The sequence below is a fragment of the Aotus nancymaae genome, unplaced genomic scaffold (assembly GCF_030222135.1).
Source record: "Aotus nancymaae isolate 86718 unplaced genomic scaffold, 86718_ANA_hifiasm-v0.15.2.pri h1tg000036l, whole genome shotgun sequence".
Taxonomy (NCBI): Eukaryota; Metazoa; Chordata; class Mammalia; order Primates; family Aotidae; genus Aotus; species Aotus nancymaae.
The window spans coordinates 73324378-73333858 of record NW_026988450.1 but is presented as its reverse complement, the minus strand read 5'-3'; the positions used below and the strand labels follow the sequence as shown (position 1 = coordinate 73333858).

General features: G+C 44.5%; 1 pseudogene; it reads right to left on the bottom strand.

Moving 5' to 3' along the window:
* Positions 1-6914: 6914 nt before the first annotated feature.
* Positions 6915-8446, bottom strand: LOC105716826 (magnesium transporter MRS2 homolog, mitochondrial-like; annotated as a pseudogene).
* Positions 8447-9481: the final 1035 nt, after the last annotated feature.

Genomic DNA, 9481 nt, shown 5'->3' with positions numbered 1-9481 from the left:
GGAATGTCTAGTCAAATGTTACTCTTCAATGACCCCAAATCTTGACTTTTGGGGAAAAATGCACACCTTTGGTTTGGTCACAGGGTCCTTTGTGACCCAGGCTCTGCCTCTTTGTGCTTCACCCTAAACCCTAGTCTTGAGCCCAGTGGAGCCTCAGGGTGCCCATGTCGTGCTGCTATATTTGTTCAAGTTGTTTCTTTCCCTAAGATGCCTTCCCATGCAATCTGTCTGGCAGACTATCTCCCGAGGTTCAGCTGAAAAGGCGCTTCTTCCATGAAGCCTTTTCTGATTGCCTCCCACCTCCACCCCTTGGAGTACTGACCTCTTCCTTCCTTGGGCTTTTCTGTGGCCAGGACCCCACGTTATGACCTAGTTTGTCACCGTGAGTGAGGGCGGGGACGAGATCTGATTCTTCTCGGTGTGCTAGTGCTGTATGAGTGTTTGTGGCCTGATTTCTTCATGCCACCTGGAGAGGGTGATAATAATTGGGTGTGACGTTAATGTCCCTTAGTGTACAAAAGAGTGTCTTGGTGGCTGACTGATGCCGTTGGATTGTAGCATGGCTTGGCGAACAGAGACCCTCAGAGCCTGGGGAGCAGCTTCCCTGGGACAACAGAGAGCACAGGAAAGGTGGGAAGAGCCATCTGCTGTCCTTTGGGTTATCAATTCCTCAGATTCCCAAAGGGGTCTGGTGAGACTAGGGCTGGTTCACTGTGCAGTGGAAAGTATCAGATTCCAGTGGCTCTTGATGAATGCCTTGCAGCCTTGCAGAGCAAGAGTGCAGCCCTCATGCCCCTTCTCAGGCCGCTCTGCCGGGACTCAGCTTCCAGGCCGTCTTCAGAGGCCCCTCCCCACCCATCCTTGGTGGTCCACCGCCTGCCTCCCTCCTTAATTCGCTGTGTAGGCAAGTTGGCCCTGTCCTCCTGGCTTCCTCCTCCTTCCTTTGGAAACGAAGAATGACTTGCTTCTCCACTCGGCTTATTTGGCGATCGGTACTACCGGGCAGGATGCTAGGAAGTGCTTTCATTTCTTTAGGGATACAGATGCAGAAGAAGCCACAAAAAGGAGCACTAATATTAAATTGTAATTGAAGGCCCAGCCATCTCAGGCTGAGGCTCTGGGTGCTTACTGTCTGCTCCCCGTCTCACCCTCTTTTCTCTCCCACATCTTTCCAGCCCATGGACTCAGAAAAGCCTCATGCCTGACACTGCTGAAGGAGGACAGCAGGCTGGAGGGGCGTTCAGACCACCTTAAAGCAGCTCTTGCCACACCCCCACTCCCACTCCCACCCAGCTCATCTCCACCTGGGCTACCAGGTTCACAGGGAAGGACCCCCCTCACGGTAGGTCATAGGGCATGCAGGAAGGGACTTGTGCAAAGAGTTGTATCTTTACTGACAACAGATCAAGTTGGTCTCTTCGATTTTCTTAGGCCCAGATGCATAGCTGGTTTTTCCTCATAATGGTTGCAACAGTGCCCTCCTTTGCCCTCTGGGTCCTGGCTACGTCCCTTTCTCCAGGTACTTATATTTTGACTCTGATTTGTATCGTCATAATTTGTGGACAGCCCTTTCCCTTCCCCGTCGTATCCCTTGCTGCTTAGGAGCAAAGGCTCTGTATGTTATTGCTCTTTTCATCCTAAGCACTTACCAAGAGCCTGGCCCTGGCAGGTGCTCTATGCTTGTTGAACTGAAACAATTGTGAGAAAATAAACCTCAAGAGCACATCATCTCAGCATTGGCTTTCAATTCTTGTTTCATCATTTTATTATGATTGCCATAGTAAAGGCACTCACGGAAGTCTGATGTACATAAAAGAGAAATGAAACAGGCCTCAGATGCTGCCTGTTGCCCTCTCCTCATCTTCTCAAGCTCGTGGCTCCCTCTCTTTCTTTGAACCTTTGCATGTGCCGTTCCCTCTTTTTCAGAACCCCCTTCCTGTCATTCCTCCCCTGATTCACTTAACTCACCCTTCAAAACTCAACCCACATGTCACCCTCTGCAGGAACTCTTCCCTGATCTGGGTTTGTAGGCCATTCTCTGCTACAGGACACAGAATGATAAATGTCTCTTTGTATGTCTCTTCCACTCGAATGCTGGCTCCTTGGAGGCAGCCCCAAGTCCCTTACTATGCGTAGCCCAGTCCCATGCACTTGCACTCATGCATTCAACAAATACTTTTTGAATGCCAACCTCATGCCAGGCACTGTCATTGTGTTACACTGGTAAACTGTCGTTGGGTGGCCCAACCTCCAAATGGCTCCCAGCAATCTTTGCCTCCTGGTATTCATGCCCTTATATGGCTTTCTCCCGTCTGAATCGGAGTCAGCCTAAGTAACCAATCAAGTGTGGAGGAAGTGATGATATATGACTATTGCCATGTGGCATAAGACTAGATCGTCAAAGCATTTTCAGCTTTCTTTGTGATGTTTTGGACTGCATGCTCTAAGGAAAGCCAGCAGCCATATCAGGAAAGCAGGCCATATAACCCCATCAAAGGGACAGCAGAAACGCCCCCTTGGGCAGCACCTGTCAGCCACGTGAGTGAGCCACCTTGAAATTGGATCCTCCAGGATCTGCCAAGCCTTGAGGGGACTGTAGCCCAAGCGAGCATCTGAGGTGCAACCTCAAAAGACACCCTGAGACAGAACTGCCCAACTGAGCCTCTCCTGAACTCCTGGTCTACAGATGCCTTGACTACTGTTTTGAACCACTAAGTTTTGGGGTGATTTGTAATGCAGCAAGAGATAAATGATGCAATTCTACTGTCATGGACTTTACATTCTAGTGAAAGGGATGAAATAAGTAGAATTGATTTTCTTTGTTTATTCAACACCACCAGGTACTGCTGCTGAGAATTCAGCGGCAAACAAGACACTAGACAGAGTCCCTGCACTGACAATGTTTAAGTTTTAGTGAGGGAAATAGGAGATAAAGCAAACAGGTAAATTAGATAAAATGCTAGGTCAGAAGTGCTAAGCATAAAGGAAAACTGAGCAAGTTGGATAAAAGGGCCCTTACTGCAAGTCAGATTGCTGATTTTGTACTCAACGATTTTCACCTTTATCTCAATTAGTACTCTTAACATTTTTTTTGAGGCTGCTGGTTTATTCCCATTTTACAGATGAGAAAATTGAAGATCAGAAAAGCGAAAGGAAACAGCCAGTACCACACAGTTGGTATAAAGCTCAGCCAGAGTGTAGCTCAGGCCACTAGGACCCTGAAGTTAGTGCTCTTTGCTGTACACCAACCGGATTATCACTTGGGATTTCATTTGCAGCCTTCACCCTGGGGCTCACCCTTTGGCACAGCCAGTACTTGGTGTTGACTAGGTGCTTGTCACACATTGGTAGAATGAAAGCACCAAAATGGCCTTCAGCTAGAATGCCAGGGGCTGGCAGGGACGCCTAGGCCTCTACTTTCTCTAACTCTGGAAAATGCCAGGCTACATACAGACCCTCTTAAAGGCTGGGAATATCCACCCAGGTGGATATTCCTTAAATCCTCATGATCTTGACCTAAACTTTAACTTCCCTAGTTGTCTGTAAAGGACAATGCCCACTCCCCACAAGCTCTCTGTCTATATCCACTTTATTTGCCCTACATTGAAGGAGCTACAGCTCTTTCAGCCAAGCTCAGCTCACCACCCCTCCCTGTCCATCCTTGATTCTGGGGTGCCTCTTGACTCCTGTTATTTATTCTTTTCTTCTTTTGCCTTCCTTTCTTGTGCCAAGACCACCAGATGGAGATATACAAATACTTCCTGAGCTCTTACTATCAATGCCACGCACCATTCTGAGTGCCTTTCCTGCATGATTTTATTGAATCCTCATGACAACCTTTTATGGAGGTTCATTATTTTCCTGACAGAGCTTAAGGCTCAAGGTCCTTCAGCTACAAGGTGGCAGAGCTGGGATTCAAACCCTCATCTCTTTTGAGTTCAGACTTCATTTGTTAGCTAAGATCACATACTGAGCTGGAAGAACTTTGAAGCTGGGTGATTTCCAAGATCATCTTGTCCACTTTTTTTTTTTTTTTTTGCCCCTGGGCAGGACTGAAGCCAGATTATCAGCAGAGGATTATAACTAGACATTGTCGTTTAGTGCTAGAGAAAAGAAGAAAAAACCCCATCCCTTCACAACTCATTGCAGCATGTACAAGGATTTGTAGGTTTAACACTTTTACTAATGCCTGGCCCAAATTATTGATTTGCTGACTGTTTAAGTGCCTACTATGTGCTGAGCTCTATTGTGTGCTGTGATAGACTTGGACCTGAGTCATGGAAGTACAGAGAGAAGCACCAAACAGACTGGCAAGTTAGGGATGCCCACCAGGTGATGCTAAGCTGGACTCTGGAAGTCTTAGAGATGCCAGGCAGTGAGGAGGGGCATCCAGACAGATGGAACAACATGTGCAAAGTCAGGGGGTGTGGCTGAGGACGGCTTGCTCCAGCATATGGCTTGCTCATCTAATGAGAAGTATTAGGGAGGCGCGAATAAAGGGATTAAGAGATGGGTAGGAGCCAGATCAGTGCCAAGGGAAGGAATTTGCTTTATATCTGGAAACCAATGGAGAACGATTTAAGGGTTTTAGGCAAGGCACTGATATAATCAGATTTGCATAATAGATTATTCCATCAGCGGTATGGATGATGAATGGGAAAGACCAATTAGGGAGGATTGCAATGGTTAGGCAAGAGATGATGAACAGGGAAGACAGAGGGAGGTGGAAGAGATACACGGGAGACATTTAGGAGTAGACTAGTCAAGACTCGACAATTGCTTGGGCGTGGGGTGAGTGAAGTGAAGAAGGAAAGCATTGAGGCTGATTCATTCAGGTTCTTGGCTTGGCTGTGTGGGTGGCTGGAGGCACCATGAGTTGAAATGGGAATAAACAGGAAGAGGAGCAGATCTAGGGGAGAGATACTGATACCTTAATATCCCCAGGCTCCTTAGGGGAACCCATATTTCAGATGAGAAAACAGAGTTCAAAAAGTTGCCGTGATTTGCTCAAATGGACAATGGGCAGAGGAGTTAAGAGTGGGACTCGGACCTAGATCTTTCTATTTCTGAAACTATTTCCCCATGCCTAAGCAGATCTGTTTTGTAAGGAGCATAAAGAGGGCTCAGCACAGAGGAATGTGGCAAAGCAAACACTGACCCAAGTCAACCTGCCATTTTAACATTCATTCATTCATTCATTCATTCATTCAACACGATTTATTGAGCACTTACCACGTGTCACACATGACGGATGCAATGGTGAACCATGTAGGCAAAGACCCCACCCACATTGAGCTAGCCTACAGTCCACTTAGGGAGGCAGGCAATATACAGATATACAAAGACCAGAGTGATGAAGGAAAACCATGCAAAGACCTGGGAAAAGAGGGTTCCCAGTAGAAGAACTTAAAATTCAAAGGGCCTGATGAGGTAGGAATAAGCTTGGATATTGAAGAAATCACAAGAAAACCAGTGTTCTGAGAAAGGAGTATGTGTAGAGGAGAGTCATCTGTGATGAAATTAGAGGCAGAGGCCATAGCCTGCTGGAATTGTAAGACATATCAGTAGTTGGGATTTAGTGGAAATGCTACGTTTCCGCTAAAGGGTGTTGATCCAGTATTGCAGGGGTGCTTCCATAGCTCTAAACTCAAAAGATAAAGGGTATGTAACAAGTTGACCCTCTCCAGACAACTGTGAAGGGAGTTCCCAGAACAGTCATTGTTCTAAGGTGAAAGGACAATAATATCAGGAGACACTCTGAAGTGATACTCGTTAAGTGCTGAAATCTCAAATCTCTGCTTGAAGACCTAACTCTTGGTATAAGTCAGTTTTCTTCCTTTTAAAAAGGGTAACATTTCCCTGTTTGTCAAGTGTGATGGGAAAATCTTGGAAATTTGGAGCAGGCTGTGGCATTATTTATTTACTTAATTTATTTAAAAGATACTATTTATTTGAAGGTAATTAAAGATCCATGTATAATTATAAGAAATAGTGCAGAGAGGCCGGGCGCTGTGGCTCACGCCTGTAATCCTAGCACTTTGGGAGGCCGAGGTGGGTGGATCACCTGAGATTAGGAGTTCAAGACCAGCCTGGCCATCATGGCGAAACTCCATCTTTAAAAAAAAAAAAAAAAAAAAGAAATAGTGCAGAGAAAACCTGTGTAACTTTCACTCATTTTCCCCAATGATAACATCTTGCCACACTGTATGTGGTACAGGATATCCAGGATATCTCCTTGTGGTTTTCAATTGTATTCTAATGTAATGATGTTAAACATCCTTTTATGTGCATATTTACCATCTGTACATCTTCTGCAGTGAAATGTTTGCTCCTGTCTTCTGCTCATTTTCTTTTTTTAATTATCATTTCTTTTTATTCACCTTATATTAAAAAGGGGTGCAAATACAAGAAAATAAGGTTATGTCAAAGTTTGGTTTTTAAATCACAAACTTCCAGAGTTTAAAGTTGATACATAGAATGCTAGCTTTTTAGTTAACCTGAGAATCAGGAAATTCACATGAAAGTAATTTCCTATACTGACAAAGAACTACTGCTACCTATGGCTTTGTCAAGTTCTGAGGCTTCATTCAGCACAAAATTGCACTTTTCTTGATGTATAAATTAAATAAAATCTATGCAACTGTCTGTTCTTGTGTAGCCTCACCTTATGTCTTCAGAAACAGCGTTTAAAGTTTGTAGGAAATAGAATTTTGGCCTTTTACAAAGCACTTTGTTTCTTTGACTCAGAATTCTGGAAATGCAATCAAGTTCTAATATTGTGACTCCCAAAGTATTTTTGTCATCAGACATTATTTTTTTTTCAAGTGTCTGATGCTAACCAAGAAAATAATAAAAGAGAATCAGAAGTTTCCTGTAACTACCATAACAAAACGTCAGTATCCGTGGGGTTCTTCCTAATGGTTTGTGAAGATGCTTCCGCCTGATCCAAGTCCATCCAGTCTGAGGCTGTTTTTCAATTCCATGCTTCTATCTGCCAGAAGAGTCTTTTATAGCAAAGAAACTTTGGTGGGAGGCAATGGAGCTTCTAGCTGTTGTCCAAGGAATGAAAGCAGGTGCCTCCAGATAAGGCCACTTCCCGTAAACATAATTCCTTTAATTAGACAAAACAGTCTATGGTCCTCTTCAAGGAAGATTCCAAATTCATTCCAAAAGTGACTCCTATTAGTCCAAAGAGTGAAAGAGAGGAGGTTCCCATGGTCAGCTGTAGATTCAACCTCATGATCACATTACCATGGCTGTCCAGATTGATGAAAATAATACTTTGTGAATCATCAATTAGTACCCTAAGCTCCAAAACTGCATTGGAGAGATCGTCAGCCAATAGGCAGTAGTTTTCCAACAGCAAGTCCATTTCTTCTGCATGATCAATCCCAGTACTGCTCTTTTCAAAGACTTGTGGGTCGCTCCATTTTGATAGACAGAGCTCTTTAGTAACTCTTCCTCACTCAAGATCTCCAAAATTGACTCTTTGAACATTTTAATATCTGTTTCTAACTCTGATAGATTTTTGTCATTCTGAGGCAAAATACGCCGTTTGCTTCTGTCTAGAGAAGAATGTTTAGGGTCCACCAAAGCTTCCAAGGTCTCAAGGGTCAGTGGCTGCAAAACGCTACGTGTCCACTTAAGGGCGTTGATCCAGTATTGCAGGGGTGTTTCCATAGCTCTAAACTCAAAAGATAAAGGGTATGTAACTAGTTGACCCTCTCTGACAACTGTGAAGGGAGTTCCCGGAACAGCCATTGCTCTAAGTTGAAATGACAATAATCTAATATCAGGAGACACTCTGAATTTATCACAGCTTTCAAATACTCCATTCTCATAATAAACCTCTTGTTTCTGGTTTTGATACTCATTACGTGCTGAAATCTCAAATCTCTGGCCTGAAGACCTAACTCTTGGTATAAGTCACTTTTCTTCTTCTCAAAAAGGGTAACATTTCCTTGTTTGTCATAGTTTGTTACAGTACATACTGGGGCTACACTGGCTAAAGTGGCTTGAGAGACGAGAAATTCTAAACCGGTGCATTTCACCTGCCACGCGGAGCCCACACAGGTCAGATCCGATGCCAAGGCAGGGCAAGCTCTGCAGGCATTCATGGGGCTGCAGCTAGGAGCAGGCAGAGCCAGACCCCAGGCCTTCATGCTGGACTGTGGCGGCTCAGTCCGCAGCACTCGCCTGGCACTCTTTTGCTCATTTTCGATGTTTGGAGCAGGCAGCAGCCAGATCCCAGGCCTTCATGCTGGACTGTGGCGGCTCAGTCTGCAGCTCTCGCCTGGCACTCTTTTGCTCATTTTCTATGTTTTACTTTCTAACAGTTTTTTCACTGTTCACTTTGAGAATTTTTTTTATATATTCTAGACACAAGTCCTTAGATGTGTGACTTGCAAATATTTTCTCCCAGTCTGTGACTCACTTGCCTTTTCATCTTAATAGGGCCTCTTGCTGAGCAAAAGCTTTTAATTTTGATGAGGTCCAATTGATCAATTTCACCTTTTATGGATTGTGCTTTCGATGTCAAGTGTAGGAACCCTTTGCCTAGCCCTGGAGCTAGATTTTCTCCTGTGTTTGTCTTGGAAAGGGAAAGAGTAGATTGACTGTTTGAAATGGGTTTATGACGTGGGGAAGAATCCACACTGGGACAATGTATCACTCAGCAAGGCTAGTTTACTTCCTGCAGAAAGGGTGCAACCCACCGGCAGTCTTGCCACGAGAGCACACCTGAACAAAGGAGACAGGGACATTTATAACTTCCATAACCTGATACAATCGCCCTACTGCTGTGTCCAGTTTCCATTGGCTGGAATGGGACCTCACATTCTATGCTTGATCTGATTGGCTAAAAACTTGGAAATTTCCTGGATAAGGGGAAATAAGAGGAGAAAGAAGACAAGGAATAAGAGAAAGCTAGTCAGGAGAAAGTCAGGAGGGTTTCTCAATAAGGAATGGCATGAACCAGGGTTTGGAGCTTGCCCAGTCCTGTTCAGACATGCCGGAGGGAGTCAAAGTAGCTGATTTAAGACGTAGCTGATTTAGAGAATATATATACATGGGTATATGTTTACACTAATAGCGGATAGTGGCCATAGAGCAAGAGATATAACTCCTTATAATGCAGTCTAAGATATAAACTTTGAAGAACTTTCCTACCTCTCACATTGACTAAAGCAATGTAGTCATTGTTTTAGTCAATGTGAGAGGGCAGACCTGAGGGGTCACTAAGGGCAAAGGAATGGGAGAGGGAAGAGGCTTCAGGGTTATTTCTTGCACTGGAGGGAGCGCTATGAGTTTCTCCTTCCCCTTCTAGCTTGAGTTACCTGGCAGAGCAGATGGTCATCTTGGATACTCACAGACCCTGAATGAATTATCTAGTTCTTTGATTCACCCAGTGCTTTATCCACAGTCATATGTTTTCACTACATTGTCATGGCTGACTTCTCATAACAGCTCTGTAGGAAAGACA